Source organism: Suncus etruscus, chromosome 13 (assembly GCF_024139225.1).
Source record: "Suncus etruscus isolate mSunEtr1 chromosome 13, mSunEtr1.pri.cur, whole genome shotgun sequence".
NCBI classification, from domain to species: Eukaryota; Metazoa; Chordata; class Mammalia; order Eulipotyphla; family Soricidae; genus Suncus; species Suncus etruscus.
The window spans coordinates 87,828,694-87,851,487 of record NC_064860.1 but is presented as its reverse complement, the minus strand read 5'-3'; positions in this window follow the sequence as shown (position 1 = coordinate 87,851,487).

Sequence of the window (22,794 nt, the reverse complement as noted above, 5' to 3'; positions counted from 1 at the left end):
GAAAATGGAAACGCATACCCTGCTCATGGATTGGCAGGATTAACATCATCAAAATGGCAATACTCCCCAAGGCATTATACAGATTTAATGCCATCCCTCTAAAGATACCCATGACATTCTTCAAAGAAGTGGATCAGACACTTTTGAAATTCATTTGGAACAATAAACACCCTCGAATAGCTAAAGCAATCATTGGAAAAAAGAATATGGGAGGAATTACTTTCCCCAACTTTAAACTGTACTACAAAGCAATAGTTATCAAAACAGCATGGTATTGGAATAAGGACAGGCTTTCAGATCAGTGGAATAGGCTTGAATACTCAGAAAATGTTCCCCAGACATACAACCACCTAATTTTTGATAAAGGAGCAGGAAACCCTAAATGGAGCAGGGAAAGCCTCTTCAACAAGTGGTGTTGGCACAATTGGATAGCCACTTGCAAAAAATTGAACTTAGACCCCCAGCTAACATCATGTACGAAGGTAAAATCCAAATGGATTAAAGACCTCGATATCAGCCCCAAAACCATAAGATATATAGAACAGCACATAGGCAAAACACTCCAGGACATTACAGGCATCTTCAAGGAGGAAACTGCACTCTCCAAACAAGTGAAAGCAGAGATTAACAGATGGGAATATATTAAGCTGAGAAGCTTCTGCACCTCAAAGGAAATAGTGCCCAGGATACAAGAGCCACCCACTGAGTGGGAGAAACTATTCACCCAATACCCATCAGATAAGAGGCTAATCTCCAAAATATACAAGGCACTGACAGAACTTTACAAGAAAAAAACATCTAACCCCATCAAAAAATGGGGAGAAGAAATGAACAGACACTTTGACAAAGAAGAAATACACATGGCCAAAAGACACATGAAAAAATGTTCCACATCACTAATCATCAGGGAGATGCAAATCAAAACAACGATGAGATACCACCTCACACCCCAGAGAATGGCACACATCACAAAGAATGAGAATAAACAGTGTTGGCGGGGATGTGGAGAGAAAAGAACTCTTATCCACTGCTGGTGGGAATGCCGTCTAGTTCAACCTTTATGGAAAGCGATATGGAGATTCCTCCAAAAACTGGAAATCGAGCTCCCATATGATCCAGCTATACCACTCCTAGGAATATACCCTAGGAACACAAAAATACAATACAAAAACCCCTTCCTTACACCTATATTCATTGCAGCACTATTTACCATAGCAAGACTCTGGAAACAACCAAGATGCCCTTCAACAGACGAATGGCTAAAGAAACTGTGGTACATATACACAATGGAATATTATGCAGCTGTCAGGAGAGATGAAGTCATGAAATTTTCCTATACATGGATGTACACGGAATCTATTATGCTGAGTGAAATAAGTCAGAGAGAGAGAGAAAAATGCAGAATGGTCTCACTCATCTATGGGTTTTAAGAAAAATGAAAGACACCCTTGTAATAATAATTTTCAGACACAAAAGAGAAAAGAGCTGGAACTTCCAGCTCACCTCAGGAAGCTCACCACAAAGAGTGATGAGTTTAGTTAGGGAAATAACTACATTTTGAACTGTCCTAATAACGAGAATGTATGAGGAAAATGGAGAGCCTGTCTAGAGTACAGGCGGGGGTCGGGTGGGGAGAAGGGAGACTTGGGACATTGGTGATGGGAATGTTGCACTGGTGATGGGTGGTGTTCTTTACATGACTGAAACCCAAACACAATCATGTATGTAATTAAGGTGTTTAAATAAATTAAAAAAAATAATTGAGAAAGAATCTACTCATTCTTGCTATCATTTTTGTGTCTGAATTTTTACAATACATTTATGCTTTCTTCAGGAACAAATTGCCAACCTATGACCAGATCTTTTTTTTTTTAAAATAACTTCAAATGCAGCAATTAAAGCAGACATTTTCCCATAAAGATATTCTCTAGAGATTCTCTAAAGAAGAATTTTTTTAAAGAAAAAGGTGATAGTTGCTATAATAAAGTATGTTGACTAAGTACATGCGAACCACAATATTGAGAAAAGTCAGTAAGCATCATATTGTGATTCCCTTTTAAATATTTATCTTCCTAAAAGATGAATTAAAGTTCTTCTGATATATATGTTAGAACTTTGCTCTGACTCTCATGATTGCATTGCTCTAAAATATCTACGATGCTAACTTTTTGCCTGTTTTGATCTCTAAAATACAACTTGCCTCATATATATTCACTTATTGACATGCCTTAATTACATCTTGCAAGACTTGTGACCTACTGTTTTTCCAAAGCAGCATATATATTGTTTAATGCTGCATTAATACAAAAAAATTATGGTTACACTGGATGTGCAGCTGAAAATGGCAATCTTGGGAGGAAAGAAGGGCCAAGTCTCTGCCCTGCTGAAGCAATGTGAGTTCACCCACCACCCACAATCACTGCTTTGCCAGTGACTCATTGTGACCTCTTAACTACTGATGCAGAGATGCCAAACTGATCAAAACTGGTATGCTGGTATTTGGGCTGATATCATCAGGGCTTTTTTGGAATGAGTGTGGACACCCGCCTTCTCATACTTCTGGAAGACCTGGCAGCCCAAACCACTGTCCACAAAAGCCAAAATAACAGCTACAGAAGCTTGGATACATGACTGTGTGACAACTCCTATTTTTTATACTTTTATCCCAGTAAAAAGACACCACTTTAGACATAATTGTGAGTTTGAAGCAACCTAATGCTCAGAAACAAAACAAATAACAGAAAAATTAATTAGCAACTCATAGTTTTGGAAGCCTTCTAAAATGGACTTAATGACCTCATGGCAAGATGTAATAATTTTCACTGATTTTATTGTTGCTATACTTAAAAATAATTTTATTACCATTTAACTGTAAACAAGCAATATACAAGATATTAGTTCATGCCTTCTAAGGGGGTAGACTTTGGCATGGGTGGAAATTTGGGGACAATAGTAGAAAGAACTTGACTTTGGTGGTGAACATTGGTGTTGGAACATGGTTGGTGTTGGAACTGGTGTTGGAACATGAATGGCAGAAGCAAATGGTCAGATATGTAATGCATGGTCTTGGAATAAGCAATTTGTGTATGAAAAGATAAATTATCTTTTGTCATTTCTACAGTTCTTTATGACAGTGTTACTATCTAATTTTTATTTTAGCCTTTCTAGTTTGAAAAGTTCACCCAACACTAATAGGACTGATTTTCACCAATATTTCTAGTGCTGGGAATAGTGTTATGATTAGCAATAAACTGGAAACCTTCACACACAGCTTGTCAAAAGTTTGCAAAATAATAAACTACATCTTCGTTCTTTACTGGTTCTTTAGCAACAGATAATCAAAGTTTAGAAATTCATCCCATCTTTATCTACCTTGAATATTTATAAGAAGTAAACTAATCCTCAAAGTAAGAGAGCTCTTTAGTCTGAATATAGATTCCCGGGAAAATGACTGGAGATGTAAATTTGTGTTCAGGAAATCTACTAGGGCAGTTTCTTCCGAACAACCCTTCTGAGGGAGTGAGGGAAGCAATGAAGATGCATCGAAGACTTTTGCTAATGTTAGGAGAAACTAAAGCCAGAACAGCAATTTCAAGTTGTTCCAAACAGAGGCAAAGCCATCTAGCATTTGTACACCCACATTGATTAATCATTAGCAGTGAACTGCCCAAAGGAGTGGGTGTACACTTGACTGAGTCATCAGTCTTTCCCAGAGGGCAATTGCTTGAAAGATTGGAGCCCTGAACATTCTGCAACCAGTCTACCTCAGATATATGATAAAAAGTTGCCGGAGTCCTAAAGGATGGGTCTCGACCTCTCCCCACAGCATGTACATGTACGTAGACACATGCATGCAATATACAAACAATGCAAGAATATGCATACATATACACATATGCATATACATACTATACTTAAATACATTTATATAATTAATTACATGCACAGATATATTGCTTACAATAAGCAGCACTGGTCAGCTCACTTCATGTTTTTTATATAGAAAGAAATTAGTATTGTTTCAACAAGAATTCTTTCGGAAATTCCAAGTTCAAATCAGGTTATTGTATATTGTTATATACAATATCACAGTCATTTTACAGTCTTTAAAAATAGCATTCTCTGTACCTTCACATTCTCACCACTACTCAACAGCCTTACCAAAAAGCTTTTATAATAAATTATTTGAAACATTTGTAAAGGTATTTTTCCACAAAGAGAACAATATCCTCTTGAACAAAAAATCTATATCTCAGCTAATGACTAAGGATTACACTACTAAGGCAAAATAAGGTCACTATGTTAGGTTAATATTAAGGATTTCTCGTTAGCCTTTTGGGCCTAAATGTCAGAGTGATTATTCTTCTGTGTTGCAAATCCTATATTTGTTTTTATTTGTAATAAGAAATTTCATTAAAGTTGAACCTTAACCATAATTTCTAACCTTGGACTCAATTGTTTAATACATTTTTACCCATTTGACACTGTACCCAAAAAAACTTCCTTAAATTTTTTGTAACAGCAGATTAATACTAAATTGATTGTTACTATTATAATGAAGTTCTTACTGAATTAGTTAGATGAATTTGTTAGGTTTTCTATCTTATTATTAAAATGTATTAACATAATGTTCTTTATTATGACAAACTATTGACTGTAATAACTGAAATGAATGTTTGATGTAAACTACATTATATAATAATGCTTAATATGTATATTATATGAATCAAATTAGTTATTAAGAGTTAATTTTTTTCCTTTACAAGCACTAAATTTATTTTCCTTAAGTAACTTGAACAAGGGTAAGGATTTCATTAATATGTTTCCAAGCTGTCAAAGATATTCTAAACCAAAACATAATTTCTACTTTCTGCCCAATTGAGATTTTATTATGATTTTTTGCATTATTGTCACGATCAATGCTTATTATTTTCTTTAGCATAGTGATAAACCATGAAGAAAATGGTAAGATAAAAAGTGAGGTAGTAAACTGAAATGGTCTTGTTATTAAAGAATTAAAGCTAAATTCAATATATTTTATTTATTGAGTACTGCATATGTGACAAGCAATAACCCACAGTAGTTATCAGCAGGTATTATTTTCTAGTTTAAATTTTATATTTTTATTTACTTTATTTTTTGTAATTTCAGGGGTCAGCCTTAGTGCCTCTCACATGCAAGGCAACTGGTCAACTGTTGAGCCAAATCCCTGGCTCCTATTTGTAAATTTTTCAAGTGAGGAAATAGAGATATAGAAAAGCAACACCCCAAGTCACATTCTAGCTGCTATTGATTTTAACCCAGGCAAACTGCTTCAGGGTAATTTTTTATTTCTTTTAAAATTTTTGAGATTGAATTTTTTTGGGTGAAGATTTTAAATGTTCTTAACCTTTATGCACTATTGTCTCTAATAAGAAACTGATAGAAAATTATATTTACCTTTATATTTTTTAGTATTTTACTATAATACAAATGATTATTTATGGTATTTTCTTGTAATATCAAAAAAGGGGCATAGTGAAAACAACATTGGCCTAAACTTACAATTTGAGTAGTAATGTAGACAGTGATATAAGAAATAATTAGAATTGAACCCCAATATCTTTTCTGAAAAAACTAGAACTTTGGTGTGTATAAAAAATCATTGTATGCTATTTTCACCTATAAAACTTTGGGTCTATGCTTGAATAATGGACATTTTCAAGCCTGGGGTTGGGGAAAGGTGCAAACACTAAGAGTCACACTGGTTGGAACTGATGTTATCAAGGTGGACCACACTGGCTGAAATGGACAGTTAAGTCTCTGATTCTTTTAATAAATTTCTGCATTCAAAATGGGGTCACAAGGTTCAGAAAGGGTTACTATCCAACTTGAATTTAATCCTCGGGTAGAAGGGGATTTAGGCCATCAAAATCGAATGTAATCTTTATTACCCCTTTCTCTTTGTCCTGACTGTTTCCTGAAGAGAAAGGTTATTTACACCTCTGCTTATTGGTCATTACCGTTTTATGTTTTTAGGCACTGTTCTTAGTGTACTGTATCCAAAAGTTATCTTTATAACAATATCCAGCTGTTTCATTCTTTTGGTCTGCTAGAACAAAATACCACAGACTGGGTGGCTTATAAACAATAGAAATTTATTGTTCATAGTTCCTGAGTCTGGAATTTCCAGATCAGGATGCCAGCAAGGTCAGGTGAAGACCTTTTTGGGTTGCAGAATTTTAGTTGTAGCTTCACACAGTAGAAAGAATTGGGGTCTCTGTTGTATCTCTTTTAGAAAAACACTCATCTCAAACTTCACCTCAAGACTTGTGAACTTTCCAAAAACCTTTCCTTTAGATTAGGTGTTAAAATTTCAACGTATCACTTATGGAAAAACACAAATAATGAGACTATGGTACTAGCTTTCTCTCTGCAGTTTTGCATACCCACATGACATGTGAGCCTAGCATTTCATATAGAAAATTATGATATTTTTTGTGGGATAAGATCGTTTTTATTTAATGAAACTTATTAAATGTAAGGATAGAAAATGAGAGGAAGTGTGTGTTCAAGAGAGTGAGAATATCTCCAAAATTGGAGAAGAAAGTAAATATAGGTTTGGAAGATTGGATTAAAAGCACAAAAGGGTTTGAAGAGCAAGCCAAAAAATGAAGGATTCTTCCTGATAAGACATTTTTTCTTCTTTTCCTTCTGCTTTTTTTTAAATACAAATCAAATATATTCAGATTATGAGAAAAGCATAGAAGTAAATGATATAGATATTAACTTATTATTGGTTAAATATATGAAATGCTGACTTTTTTAAATAAGTCATATTACCTAACTTTTATGGGGATATTTTAACTTTTTTCCATTTTCTTAAAAATTCTTTTTTATTTTTATTGTGACTGAAGTGCATTACATAGAATTATTTATTGTACATGGTGACAATTAATGAACCACCAATGTTGTTCTCCCTCCAATCCTGTTCCCAACATGTCTCCCTCATTTACCCCCCACACCCAGAATACTAGTGTAACTGGTCTCCACTTTACAGCCTGTTATAGATTGGGTATCTATTCTGTTGTCATTGACTTTGGGTTTAGTGTTCCAGTCTGATCATTTTTTATTTTCACTACATGTTCAAATAACTGGTCCTGGTATCATCATTTCCCCCCCTCAATTTATGAGGCTGAATGATTCAAGTTATGCGATTCTGTTGGAGATAAAAAGATTAAGGAAAAGAGAAGAAAAATTTGTTATCAACTACCAAAAAAAAAAATACACCCAGCCAAAAAAAAAATCACCAAATAATATCCACAAGAGTGAAAGAGAAAGAAAAAAGTGGAAGAAAAAAGAGAAGGAAAATAATATTAAAAACAAACAAAACAAAACAAAACAAAACAAGAAAAAGGAATGCTGGAGTGGCAGGTTTGGTGTTCCCCCCACTTTTTTTTCATAGGCACAGTAAGTATTGGGGACCTTTCCTTCTGCTTTCACAACCCCATTTCAGCCTTCACTCTAGCACTTTCTGTTTTTCTTCCACTTGTTCCTTAGTGGAAGAATGCGACAAGTTAAGAAAGAGAAACCAAAGAGTGTCTTTCTAGTTTGGGTTAAAAAGAAAAACAAAAACCTCACAAAACCCAAACACTCTCCATGCCCCCTAACCCCCAATTAAACAAAATGGCCACTACACTGCTTTGAGGAAACCTCACAAATGAAGGCAACACTCACTTTCCAAAGGATTCCTCAAAAGAATCACATCTGTAGAGTAACTGCACTAATCAAAGACTGTGAAGACAGGGCCAGTTTAGCTGAATGCAGGCTGTTTCAGAGCAGGGCCCCGGTGAAGGGTACTGCTAGATTCCTAAGGATTTGCTCAGGGCTGTTTCTCCATCATGTAGGAACTGTGAGTTGCCTTTCTCAGTGAAGCCTAATGAGAATTTCGGTTGGTTTGGTTCTGGCCAGGATCTTACCTGATGATGGCCCAGCAGACAAGTTAATCACCCATTTTTGCAAGCTTTTATTCTAATCCAACTCCTGAGTGACAGCTGTAGTAACTTAATGAAGTAACTTTAGTAACTTAATAAAGTTCACTTTTCCTGATTTCCAGGATGCCCATTAGTTGGTCTTTGAAGAGAGGTCAGTTTTCTGGAAATAAAACTTATATGGGACTAATTTCAAGTTTCTCACATCTGTTGAGTGGCACAATGTCAAGTCCATACACAATTTTGACAATTTTGCTTTTAAAAAATCAGTTGTTATCTTACTTGATAATTCTGTGGGATGTTTCTTTTATTATTAATTTTCTAATTTCTTATTTCTCTGAAAGATTCTTTTCATTTTTGCTCCTTTTTTTTTTCCTGTACACTCTGTAGGTGGCGATGTTCTCCAGGTCATCTCTCAGTCCTTCTTTTTCAATTTTACAGTATTTTGGAAGGTGAGCGCATATGCTCCCCTGTCATTAATTACCTTTAATAGAGTACAGATTCTTAAATCTACTTGACTACTTGACTACCCCAGATTCTTGAAAATAAATACGTGTTCACAGAGTGTTTATTTTTTTTCAGGTCTGAGTAGCAGGTTTTACATCAGAAGTGCAGAGAAAGGGTGATTAGTACTAGCGTGTAAAATTCAACATATGACGTTAAGTAAGGCAATTTATTAAAATTATTATTATTATTTAGGTTTTGGGGTCACACCCGGCAGCACTCAAGGGTTACTCCTGGCTCTACGCTCAGATATCACTCCTGGCAGACTCAAGGGACCATATCGGATGCCGGGATTTGAACCACAGTTCTTCTGTATGCAAGGCAAATGCCCTACCTTCATGCTATCTCTCCAGCCCTAAAAGATATTCTTTTAACATTTTCTTTGGGATCTAAAAATTGGAGACTGGATAACTCAAATTTAGTGTTTCTTCCACAACAGAAAAAGATATCTTTGTCTATGACCATGAAGCCTTTTTTTTTTTTTCTGCATTCCTTTTCCTCCTCTGAGACAGAGTTCACTGTCTTCCTGACAATTAGTATAGCTGCATTATAGCATCTTGGCCAATGGAACATGAGGAGAAGTGATCTGTGTCATTATCATGACAGTACATATTCCTAGAAACCTTATATTAGGATCTAACTAGGAATAGTAATGTGACATAATCTTAAGAACGTGACATAATTATAACAATGTGACATAAGAACTTTGTCTCAGCTGGTAATGGGAAGATGGGAGAAGGAAAAAGTAATGTTAGCAGTGGATGTGTTTCCATGATCTATATTCAGGCTCTGATTTGGACAATGGCGGCAGTGCTATTTGTTAGAGAAAGTAAGAAAACATTTGAGACCTCGATGGACTCTTTGACTTTCATCATGTGGGGAGTCAGAAAAATACCTTATAGCTTCTTCCACACCATGCTGGGAGTGAAAACATCAAAATATACTTAAACCTTCAGCAAAGTTGGCTGGGTTGAAGAAATTCTAGAATGTATCTTTCCGAAACCATTCTTAATTTATTTTTGTTTGTTTGTTTTGGGGGGGCACACCCAGTGACACTCAGGAGTTACTCCTGGCTATGAGCTCAGAGATGGCTCCTGGCTTGGGGGACCATATGGGACGCCGGGGGAACGAACTGTGATTCGTCCTAGGTCAGCCGCATGCAAGGCAAAAGCCCCACTGCTGTGCCACTACTCCAGCCCCACAAAAACATTCTTAATTTCTACATTGTGACTGATATTTGTTTTCTGGTATATATTTTGTGACTGGTATCTGTCTCAAACCTGGCACCTTACCAGTGTATGATGATATTTAAAAGTGTACATGCATTACACTTCTCCCCTTATTCTGGATTTTTTTGTTGTTGTTGTTTTGTTTTGTTTTTGGGCCACACCCGGCGGTGCTCAGGGGTTACTCCTGGCTATCTGCTCAGAAATAGCTCCTGGCTGGCACAGGGGACCATATGAGACACCGGGATTTGAACCAACCGCCTTTGGTCCTGGATCGGCTGCTTGCAAGGCAAACACCGCTGTGCTATCTCTCCGGGCCCCCTTATTCTGTATTTTACAGATCATTTTAATGATGAAAAGAGGGAAAGTCAGACATCTGAAAGACATAAAACATCATTTAAAGGAAATTAAAAGCAACAGGTTGGTAGGTAATAGAACAGTAAATAATATGTTTTAAAATGAATATAGATAGAAGAATTTAAATATTATACATAAATAATTTAAACTTTCTGCCACAGCTAAAAACTCAGATCTGATGAGTTGCCATGTCTTTATTTGGCCAGCTTCAGAGACTCACTCTGTTCTCAAAAGAGATGGATATTAAGCCATGAAAAATCACGGGTACACGAACCATGCAGCTGAAGACTGGCATCCTCTGAAGGAAAGAGTGAGCCAACTCCTTACCCTGCCTAATTTACACCTGACGCACCTACCATCACCAACTGCCACTTGCTCAAAGGCTTTGTTTTACCACTCCTCTATGGCTCTCTGTAGAGACACCAATGTTACCAAAACTTCAAGTGTGTCAGTCAATATTTGGGATAACATCACCACTACTTCTTTTTTTAATTAATAATTTTTATTATTTATCCACCAAAGTGGATTGCAAATCTTTCACAGTAATATTTTAGGTACATAAAATAGCAGCATTGAATCCAGGGCATTCCCACCACCAGTGTTCCTCCCTCCAACCCTGTTCCCAGCATGCATTCCATATTGCCCTCCTTTGCCCCTAGGGCTGCTAGTTTAAGTGGTTTCCTCTATGTCTAGGTTTTTTTTTGTTTTTGTTTTTTTTTTTTAATAGAATGGGTATTGATTCTATTGTCATTGGCTTTGGATTTAGTGTTTAAGACTGATATATTTTTTTTTTCTACTCAATGTTCATTCAACTGTTCGGTCTTGGTATCATCCAGTTCTTTCCTCTCAATTTATGAGGCAGACAAGATGATTCAAATGATGTGGTTCTGTTTGAAGGGAAAGAAAAAGAAAAACAGAAAACAAACAAACAAACAAGAGAACCCCCAAACAAAGCAAAAACAAATAAACAAATCCAGGCGGGGTCCACCTAGAGGATTATAAATATCAATTTAAGAGAAGAAAAGGGATAAGGAAGAAAAACATCAGAAAAAGATAAAAAATAAAATAAAAATTAAGAAAAAAACAACAGACAAGAAAACAAAACAAAAACCCAACAAAATCAAAACTACAATGACATAAATAAATAAATAAATAAATTTAAAAAACACCACCACAATACATACAACAACCAAGCAATAATGAAGAGCCCGAAATAAAAAGAAAAAATGAAAAGAAAAAAATTGTGCTGTCTTTTTTTTTTTCTCTTTTGCAAAGGCACAGTAAATATTTGGGGGAGATTAGAAAGAGAATTCCCTTGGCCTCAAGAGATACAGGGGTTCTCCACCATTGAAGCATACTGTAATGGGAATAACTAACTACAGGCTCTGTACATGCACTTTTATTCTCCCCTGGGTCTTTTTGTGGTGTCTGGAAACTTTTGCTCAGTATTGGATGATAAAATCAGGCCAATGTAATTAGAGATCTTGGTATTTTCCCAGGTCATAGGATGGAGCCTAGGACTGAGTCTTTTTTTTTTTTTTTTTTTTTTTACAGTTTTAGAAGTTCTGTTCCAACACATTTGTTTTAATCAGTTTTCTGTAATTGGTGGTCTTGGTGTTTGCACCAATCCTAGGATGAAGCCTAGGATAGAGTCTTTTATTATGTTTCCAGAAGTTCGGCTCAGTTGCAGTCAGACCTCTGGAATTAGAGTTCTTGGTTGTTGTACAGATAGTAGACCAAAGCTTAGGCTAAGGTCTTTCTTAATGGTCCCAAGATAAGTTCTGCCCAGTCATGGTTGTTACAGTCAGTCTTCTGTAGTTAGTGATTCTGGTTTTTGCACAGATCAAAGGATGACATGTCTTCTGATTTCATCTTATTGGTAGGCATCACCACAACTTCTTTGGTGTGAGGTCAAACACTCTCCCTCCTCCCTTCTCATACTTCCAGAAGTCCTGGCAGCTGAAACCAGGCCCCCACAAACCTCTCAACAGCCAAAATATCAGCAATATTGCTTGTACTTCCTGGACCACATATTTACAGCAACTCTTCAACACCAATTTTTTTAACCACTGTCATCCAATTTTTATGCAAATGTGTATCTGAAACCACCTAAGATTTTGTTCAGAAACAAAAGAAGTGGGCCTGAGCAATAGCACAGCAGTAAGGCATTTATTTGCCTTGCATGTGGCAAACACAGGAAGGACCACAGTTCGGTTCAAATCCTGGCATCTCATATGGTCCACCAAGCCTGCCAGGAGCCACTTCTAAACAGAGCCAGCAGTAATCCCTGAGAACTGCTGGGTGTGACCCAAAAACAAAACCAAAAAAAGAAACAAAAGAAGTAATAGAATGATCAACTAACAATAAAGCTTATTAAACCTTGTAGGGAGATACAATAATTTTCATAAATTCTCATTTTGTTGAACTTTTTTCTCTTTTTCTTTATTTGTTTTTTTTTAAATAATTTGGTCAATAATCAATAATAGTCAATAATCAACTATATGATATATAGTCTTAAAATAAAATAATTTATGTTACAAAATTTCTGCCACTGCTTAGCTCAGTGACACTTTAATAAAAAGTGTTCTTTAAGATAAAAGAGACATGGTTTGTATATCTTATTGTCTCTTAGCTATGATTGTGAATTCTCTACCATCTTTGTATAGTTAATATAATATCTTTGTATATTTAATGCAATTACCAAAAGCAAAAAGAGTATTTCTATTCCTCTTCCTGCCCCCAGTTTCCATTTTTATTTCTCATCCCAAATAATATTTCTTTATTCAGCCTTGACCATGCTTCATATTTCCTGATTTGAAGAAGAACAGAAAAAAATCTTTTTGTTTTTTGAGTCCAACATGGCTATTGACTCAGCCTACTGGCTAACTTTTAAATGAACATGCTTCTCCTACTCTAATATGTAATATAGTGGAAAAAGAAAAAAAATTTGAGTTTTACTAATAGTAATACAGGGGAGCAAATTCTATCATTTGATGTTACTTTAAATTTACTGTTTTTTTTTTTTAAGTCAAGACCAGGTCTAGATAAATAGTACAGCAGGTAGGGTGCTTGCCTTGTATGCCACTAAAATTAGTTTGGATCCGCAGCAACACATATGACCCTGGACTACCACCATGAGAGTTCCCTGAGCACAGAACCAGGATTAAGGCCTGAGTTCTTGCAAATGCAGTATCCCCTCCCCCAAAAATGTCAAGACCATAAGCAAAGGGCCAGAGTGATAGCACAGTGGTAGGCCATTTGTCTTAGAGGCTGCTGACCCAGGATGGACCCAAGTTCTATCTCCTGCATTCTATATGGTCTATAAAGCCTGCCAGGAGTGATTTCTGAGCACAGATCCAGGAGTATTCCCTGAGTGCTGCAGGGTTTGCCCCCCCACACACACACACACACAAAGACTATAGGCACAAATGAAAAGCGATTTATAACCAACTGCTAAAGGAGTGAATGTTTTAAAGTTGTGACTCTCCACTGGTGCCAGGTAACCTGGTAGATTCCCAGGATATTCCAAGGGGAGAAAGGTGGGAATCAAACAAATGGGCAATCATAGTATTAGTCTAGCAGGTAAATTAGGGGTGTCATAGGAAGGAAACAATATTATATCAGGACCACTGTTCGAAAAAGATTGAGAAACATGGAGTTAAAGTGAATGTGAATTTTGATTTAGGTATTAGCAAGAAAGAGTAGATTGATAGTTCTTTAGTCTATAAAAATATATGCAGTATTCTATTTTTAACTTTCCATTGAATGATCCTTAATAAATGGTTGATGCACTTTATAGTAGATGGATAACAAGTTGCTTCTCCAGGTTATCTGTTTTCTAGTTTATCTTCAATATTTTCTACCTCTTACTGTACACAGTTGAGTAGAACAAATTTTGTTTCTATAAATTATTGTTCTATCTTGATTGTCTATTGTATGTGTCTTTTCATCATACCTATATGTTCTCTGGGTGTAGTCCTGTCTCTCTGCTCAGGGATCACTACTGGAGGAAATCAGGGGACCTAGGGACTTTTGTGGATTGAACTAGTTTTGCTGCATGCAAAAACACTGCCCTACTTTTACTATCACTCTGGACCCCCCCCTTTTTTTTTTAATACTGATTACATACTCTGCTTAGTCTTCTCTCTTTACTTCTCACTTTTAAATTTCCTCGATTCTTTTCTTATTGTACTTTAGGCTCAGCTGAGACATTGCTTCCTAGAAAATCTTCCTATGCACTGCTTCCATCTTGCTTCCTGAGATGCTTCTCTCTGGCATTGCATTTGTAGTAATGTTTTATATTTTTACTTGCATCCATTCAATAATGCACAAACAAAAGCAAACATTTTTCATGCAGCCTGGCCCCTAAATGGAAGCCAATTTCTTCATCTGGTACTTAACTGAAGAATCTATGATCTATTTATGGACTGAGACTGTGTGATCACAGTATGTGATGGATTTACTGAGCGATTACAGTTTGTTGTATGAAGTCACAGGGCTAAATTTGCAAAAACAACAGAACTCATTCTAGATATTTTAAGCACAATGAGTTGCAATTCAAGGAATTAAAATCTTACATATTCATCAGAATGCTAGACATTTAGGCTAGAACTTAAATAATAACTTCCAGTTCCTGTTGATGTGGCCTGCGAAAACAAAAAAGTTTAATGAACAGTTCACTACTACACAGATCAATTTAAGACGCAGTGACTTTGCTGTCCTGTCCCAGGCTCAGAAAGTCATCAGAATCCCAATTGCATCTATCTCTAGAGTAGATATTTAGATAGACACAAGAGCACTGCTAAAATTTGAAATCTCTAGTACTGTGTCTCTGAACTACAGGCTGTGGGAGGTTGGAATTTGTGGAATGAATTTCATGCAAAAGACTAAAGTGCTGAACCATTCTATTCTCAGAAACCTGGCAACATGGAATTCTGGACTTAGTAGAAATGGTTCTCAATTGGTGCAGCCTATGGTCTTAGTCTAGAAAAGTTGAATTAGATGCTGAGTACAAATATTTTATATCCACTAGAATCAGGCAGACTGTGTATTTCAAACAAGATTCATATCTATATTAAGTAATTTTGTGTGTTAAAATCTATGCCTTTTAAAACTATGAATCCAGTGTTTTCTAAGACAGTGACCTCTTTCACTTTATGGACATTCAGCTCCTAACAGAAAATATAGTCTATTTTTGAAGTTCAGTATTTGGTATTGTGTCTTGTCAAATGAATGAATAGAATTAGGAATCAATAAACTGGTGAATGAAAGAAAACCTGTGTCCTTTTGTACTTATAAATTGCCAGATCTCTTTCACTTTTTCTAGTTAAGTGGTTCTCAATCAGTGACATTTTTTTTCTCCCATAGGAGAAATTTGACAATGCTCATCAGATAGTTTTGAGTGTAAATATTTTTGATATGTGTGTGAGGAGGGGCAAGTACTATTATATTTTGTATCACTTTCAGTGCCATTGTGTACAGACTACTGTTATCCAGATATTGTACAATGTACAGACACCTCTTCCCCAACTCTAGCAATAGGAATTATCTGGAAATAATTCCAATTTATTTTAATCCTTTCTGCCTCTCAGTTCTGTCTGCCATCAGATCCTTCTGTCAGTAGATCAAAACTTGAGAATTTGAACCTTGTCCTAACTCAAATCCTTGTTTCTTTTCTCATCGGCAGGATTTCCCCCCTACTTCTTCATTCCACTTTAATAATTGTATACCCACTTGTATTATTAATGGGTTATAGACCAGCATTTAAAGCCTTATATTAGAATGATGATGGAGGAAATTCTAGTGTTATTCTTCAAAATCTTACATTTATCTCAAAACGACATTGGATTTGGAATTAAAATTTCACTCAGTTTTTTCTAAGGGGCCAAATAATGTGTAAAATGCTATTCTACTTTTTATTTTAATTTTGGGTTTTTTCTTTTTTTCTTTTGGCAGGGTGCCATTTTTTGGTAATGTACATAGTATAGTAATGTACAGGACTTACTTTCTATTGTGTTTAAAAATTATTCCTGGTGATGCTCAGAGACCATAGGAGGTATGGAACAAACCTGAGCTAGCTTCATGCAAAGCAAGGACCATTTTCATTGTACTATCTCTCCTGTTCACTGGTTTTCAAGTTATTTAGGAGGCCTGGATAAATAGCACAGTTGTTGGGGTGCTTGTCTTGCAGTGGACCTACCTAGATTAACTCAACACCCCTAGTGGTCCCCAGAGTCCTGCCATATGTGATCCCTGAGCACAGACTCAGGAATAAATCCTAAGAACATTTAAAATGGGTATGCCCTCTGCGCACACACACACACACACACACACACACACACACACACACACACAAAGAAAGAAAAGAAAAGAAAAGAAAAGAAAAAAGAAAAGAGTTAGAGATTGTTAGCTTGCTGTGCACCTAAGACAGGGGTCCTCAAACTTTTTAAACAGGGGGCCAGTTCACTGTCCCTCAGACCATTGGAGGGTCTGACAATAGTAAAAACAAAACTTATGAACGAATTCTTTTTTTTTTTTTTTTTTTTTTTGGTTTTTGGGCCACACCCGTAATGCACAGGGGTTACTCCTGGCTATGTGCTCAGAAGTTGCTCCTGGCTTGGGGGACCATATGGGATGCCGGGGGATCGAACCGCGGTCCGTCCAAGGCTAGCGCAGGCAAGGCAGGCACCTTACCTTTAGCGCCACCGCCCGGACCCCTTTTTTTTTTTTTTTTTTTTTTTGGTTTTTGATGAACGAATTCTTATGCACACTGCATATATCTTATTTTGCAATGAAGAAACAAAACAGATACAAATACAATATGTGGCCCGCGGGCCATAGTTTGAGGACCACTGACCTAAGACTAGTTGAATACCTAGCTCAGTGTGATTCTTGAGCACAGAGACAGAAGTTAGCCAAGCATAACTGGATATGCCAAAACCTAAAATAATTTTTTCTATTGATGCCACATGATTCACAACAGTGCTAATATGAATGTTTTTAAAATGCCGTATTGCTATATCACAGCCAACATTCGAATGCCAACAATTTTCTACCATATTTTTATTTTGACTTTGATTCGCATATTACAATTTAAAAAAATAAGAATTTTTTTTTTTTTACTTTTTTCTAGATACTTTAGAAATTTTTCATGGTAACTCTCTGGTCAATAATCTTTAATAGAAGGGAACCCCGGCGTCCATGGTGAGTGCACTGTTTTAGGGCGCTCACACGTGGACGACCCGCAGCCGCCAGCCACCCTGCGCGCGACCCCCCCCTCATAGACTGCAGAGGCCAGCCGCGCCAACGGGGAGTAGGGAACCCCGGCGTCCATGGTGAGTGCACTGTTTTAGGGCGCTCACACGTGGACGACCCGCGGCCGCCAGCCACCCTGCGTGCGACCCCCCCCCCTCATAGACTGCAGAGGCCAGCCGCGCCAACGGGGAGTAGGGAACCCCGGCGTCCATGGTGAGTGCACTGTTTTAGGGCGCTCACACGTGGACGACCCGCAGCCGCCAGCCACCCTGCGCGCGACCCCCCCCCCCATAGACTGCAGAGGCCAGCTTGTTGGCACAGAGACCACACCACCCGTTGCCTCAACTTCCAGGCCCCAGAGTTCATCCCACCTGACCCGAGCGTAGACTGGGGAGGACATTCCCTAGTACCTAGTGGGCCGGAGTCACCTGCCCAGCTGGGACAGGTGGGACGAATAGACTAGGTGAGCTTGGGCCTGCCCCCTGGACCTTTAGGTAACCTAGAGCAACCTAGCCCCGAGCCCCAGAGTGGACCTGAGACCCCCCCTAGGGCTGAGAGCAGCTACCGGGAGGGCTTGACTGGGGGAATTTCTTCCGCGGTAACTCGGAGGAGCAGAGCTTCATTGACCCCCAGATAAGGGAGGGAACAGAGAGTCAGGCTCAACAGCGCCCGCAACCAGTGTGGCCAGAAGCGGAACTACACCTGCTGACAGAAATTAAGAGGAAGACTGACTTCCAAGTAGTAGAGGAGAGGAGAAAAAGGAGAGGAGAAACAGTGCCCCCCACCACTGTGGTCAGGAAAGGGCCAGTACTAGCTGCCAACAAAAGGGGAAAACAACTAACCAGGCCACATAAAGAGTACAGGAGGATCAAAACCTCAGCGAGTTCACCCAAAAGTCCCTCTAGAACCACCCTCAGGGAGGGAACCAACTCCCACACCACAGGGGATCAAAACAGGTGAAAATTAGAAGCACAGCACTCTAAAACACACCATTAAATACAAAGAAGTATGCGTAAATCAAGGAGATCACTAATATCTGGAGATATGGTGACAAACTCTTGCAAGCTTCCAAGTCCACCAAAACGCACAGATACACGCGATGAAGACCTAAAAGCAGCCATGAGGAAGGAAATGCAAGAATTAATAAAAGGAATGAGAGAAACCCTAACTATCGAGTATAAGAAATCTATGGATGAACAAATCAGCCAAATTAAAGAAGAAATGTTAAAGAACATGAGAGATTCCATACAAAAAGAAGTGAAGGAATTAACAGACAAAGTAACAAGCCTTACAAGCAGAAACACAGAATTGGAGAAACACATTGAAGAACTCGAAGGAAAACTGCAAACAAAAAATGATCAAGAAACCAACAAAGAAATAAAAGGCAAAGCACTGGAAGGAAAGGTCCAGTATCTAATGAAAAAGGACAAAAGAAACAACCTAAGAATTGTGGGTATACCAGAAGGGGAGGAAGTAGGGAAAGGGGAAGAACAAGTAGTCAGAGAGATAATAGCGGAGAACTTCCCCACCCTCTGGAAGGATACTGCAATGCCAATACAGGAAATAAAAAGAGTTCCCAATAAGATAGACCCCAATAAACAAACACCAAGACACATGGTAATCCAATTGGCAAAAAACAAAGAGAAAGAAGAACTCCTTAAAGCAATAAGGAAGAAAAGAAACCTCAAGTACCAAGGTAGGGACATAAGAATCAAACCAGATCTCCCATTTGAAATAATTCAAGCAAGAAGACAATGGAATGACATATTTAAACGACTGAATGAAAGAAATTTCCAACCTAGGGTCCAATACCCAGCAAAACTTACATTCATATGGGAGGATAGACTAAAAACATTCTCAAACAAGAACGAATTTGAACTATTTGTGCAAACAAAACCGATCCTAAACGACTTACTCAAAGACGAATTACACAATCCAAACCCCCGATTGTAACAAAAACCACCCTACACAACACAACTACACAACAATCCTCTCTCTCAATAATCTCCCTAAATGTTAACGGACTAAACTCTCCAATTAAAAGACACATAGTAGAGAACTGGATTAGGAAAAATAAACCGGACTTCTGCTGTCTGCAAGAAACACACCTACAGATGCAGGATAAGCACAGGCTTAGAATAAAAGGATGGAAAGTGATTATTCAGGCCAATGGAAAACAAAAAAGAGCAGGGACAGCAATTCTTATATCAGACCAAATTGCATTCAACCTCAAGAAAGTGATCAGAGACAAAGAGGGTCACTACTTACTGATCAGGGGAACATTAGATCAAGAAACACTAACCCTGGTCAATATCTATGCACCTAATGTAGAGCCAGCAAAATATGTGAGGCAACTACTGGCAAACCTGGAGAAACACATGAAGGGAAATGTGATAATAGCAGGGGACCTCAATACTCCACTATCACCACTGGACAGATCCACCAAACAGAAAAATAGCAAAGAAATAAGAGCTCTGAATGAAAAATTAGAAGATTTAGGGCTAATAGACTTATATAGAGCCCTCCACCCCCAGAAAGCAGAATACACATTCTTCTCAAGCCCACATGGAACCTTCTCCAGAATAGACCATATATTAGGATACAAAGCCAACCTATATAAGACCACAAAGGTAAGGATCATTAGAAGTACCCTCTCAGATCACTATGCCACAGAGCTCAAAATTGAGGTCAAGAAGAAGCAATGGAGAAAAACTAATACCTGGAGATTAAACAACATGCTGCTCAACAACAGCTGGATCAAAGAACAACTCAAGGAAGAAATAAAAAGATTCCTTGAGACAAATGACAATGAAGAGACAACATGTCAAAATTTATGGGACACAGCAAAAGCAGTAATTAGGGGGAAACTCATAGCAATTCAGGCCTATGTCAAGAATCAGGAAAATAACAAAACCAACAGTTTAAAAGATCACCTCAAAGAATTGGAACATCAGCAACAGAGAAGTCCAACCACATCCAGAAGGCAAGAAATAATAAAAACCAGAGCAGAAATAAACAACATAGAAACCAAGAAAACAATACAAAAAATCAATGAGACCAGGAGTTGGTTTTTCGAAAAAATAAACAAGATAGACAAACCACTGGCAAAACTCACCAAAAAAAAGAGAGAAAACACCCAAATCAATAGGATCACAAATGAAAGGGGAGAGATTACAACAGAACCCCAAGAAATACAACATATCATGAGATCATATTATGAACAACTATACTCAACTAGGCTAGAGAACCCAGTAGAAATCGATAGATTCTTGGAAAAACACCCTCTTCCAAGACTGGAAAAGGAAGATCTAGAAATCCTAAACAGACCAATCACCTCAGAGGAAATTGAAGATGTAATTAAAAAACTCCCTAAGAACAAAAGCCCAGGCCCAGATGGATTTACAGGTGAATTCTATCAAACATTTCAAGAAGAGTTACTACCACTTTTCCATAGGCTCTTCCAAACCATAGAAAAAACAGGAGTCCTCCCCAACTCCTTTTATGAGGCTAATATCACACTCATTCCCAAAGAAGGCAAAGACACTACCAAAAAAGAAAACTACAGACCAATCTCACTAATGAACATAGATGCAAAGATACTCAATAAAATATTAGCAAACCGAATCCAGCACTTCATCAAAAAGATCATACATCACGATCAAGTGGGATTCATCCCAGGAATGCAAGGTTGGTTCAACATACGCAAATCAATCAACATTATACACCACATCAACAACATGAAAGACAAAAACCACATGATCATATCAATCGATGCAGAGAAGGCATTTGACAAAATCCAACATCCTTTCATGTTAAAGACACTCAGCAAAATAGGGTTAGAAGGAACCTTCCTCAAGATAGTTACAGCTATCTATGAAAAGCCTACAGCCAACATTATACTCAATGGTGAGAAACTAGAAGCATTCCCACTAAGATCAGGAACTAGGCAAGGCTGTCCACTCTCTCCACTCTTATTCAATATAACCTTAGAAGTCCTAGCAATAGCAATCCGACAAGAGAAGGAAATCAAAGGAATTCAAATTGGGAAAGAGGAACACAAGCTATCTCTCTTTGCCGACGATATGATGATATACATCGAAAAACCTAAAGAGTCCACAGTAAAACTCCTAGAAACAATTAACCAATACAGCAAAGTGGCTGGTTACAAAGTCAATACACAAAAGACAGTAGCGTTTCTATATACAAACAATGAAGTTGAGGAGAGAGAGATTAAAAATACAATTCCATTTAAGATAGTATCAAAAATATCAAGTATCTAGGAATCAACCTTACAAGAGAAGTGAAAGACCTATACCAGGGAAACTTCAAAACACTCCAGAAAGAAATTGAAGATGATCTAAAGAAATGGAAGAACATCCCATGCTCATGGATAGGTAGAATTAACATAATCAAAATGACTATCCTACGCAAACTCCTATATAGATTTAATGCAATCCCTATCCAAATCCAGACACAATTCTTTAAAGAATTAGAGCAAGCATTCACAAAATTCATCTGGAACCACAAAAGACCCAGGATAGCCAAACAAATACTGAAAAACAAGAAGCTGGGAGGCATCTCCTTACCTAACTTGAAACTATACTATAAAGCCATAGTAATCAAAACAGCATGGTACTGGAACAGAGACAGGACATCAGACCAGTGGGTCAGAACAGAATTCCCAGACATAAACCCCCAGGTATATAGCCAACTAATATTTGATAAAAGAGGCAAGAATCTGAAATGGAACAAAGAAAGCCTATTCAACAAATGGTGTTGGTACAACTGGAAAACCACATGTACGAAAGTGAAAATCAACCCATACCTTACTCCTTATACAAAAATCAACTCAAAGTGGATCAAAGACCTTGAAATCAGACCCGAATCCATAAAGTTTATTGAGAATAAAATAGGCAGAACACTCAAAGACCTATATATCAAAAAGGTCTTTGAGAATGGAGCACCAATGGCAAGAACGTTAGCATCAAATATAAACAAATGGGACTACATCAAACTAAAAAGCTTCTGCATGGCAAAAGAAACCCTGCTTAACGCAAGAAGACAGCTAACAGAATGGGAAAAAATCTTTTCACTCGACATATCAGATAAAGGGCTGATATCTAGAACATACAAAGCACTCAGAAAGCTGAGCCCCCCAAAAGCAAACAAAGCTATAAAAAAATGGGGAGATGAAATGAATAGACACTTCTCTGAGGAAGACAGAAGGATGGCCAACAAACACATGAAAACATGCTCACCTTCACTCATCATCAGGGAGATCCAAATCAAGACAACAATGAGATACCACCTTACACCAGTGAGGATGGCCCACATCAAAAATAATGGAAACAACCTTTGTTGGCGGGGATGCGGTATGAAAGGAACTCTAATCCACTGCTGGTGGGAATGTCCCCTAGTCCAACACCTATGGAGGAAAGTCTGGAGAGTGCTCAAAGAACTCAGAATTGAGCTGCCATTTGACC